The sequence below is a fragment of the Hermetia illucens genome, chromosome 6 (assembly GCF_905115235.1).
Source record: "Hermetia illucens chromosome 6, iHerIll2.2.curated.20191125, whole genome shotgun sequence".
NCBI classification, from domain to species: domain Eukaryota; kingdom Metazoa; phylum Arthropoda; class Insecta; order Diptera; family Stratiomyidae; genus Hermetia; species Hermetia illucens.
In genome coordinates this window covers 45,966,306-45,966,669 of record NC_051854.1, presented here as the reverse complement: position 1 = coordinate 45,966,669, position 364 = coordinate 45,966,306, and positions in this window count along the sequence as shown.

Below are 364 nucleotides of genomic sequence, written 5' to 3'. Positions count from 1 at the left end.
GGGAAAAACTTTAAACGCTTATATCTCCGTTAATATTGAGAATTTCGCAAAAAGGAGCTTAATTTGTGATCACTACTAGTGGTAGAGGGTCTGAGCTTCAAAATGGTATATAGGTTGTGGGGTCTAGGTGCCGGGAAAATTTCTGATTTTTGGAGGAATCTGGGGAAAAACTTTAAACGCTTATATCTCCGTTAATATTGAGAATTTCGCAAAAAGGAGCTTAATTTGTGATCACTACTACTGGTAGAGGGTCTGAGCTTCAAAATGGTATATAGGTTGTGGGGTCTAGGTGCCGAGGAAAATTTCTGATTTTTGGAGGAATCTGGGGAAAAACTTTAAACGCTTATATCTCCGTTAATATTGA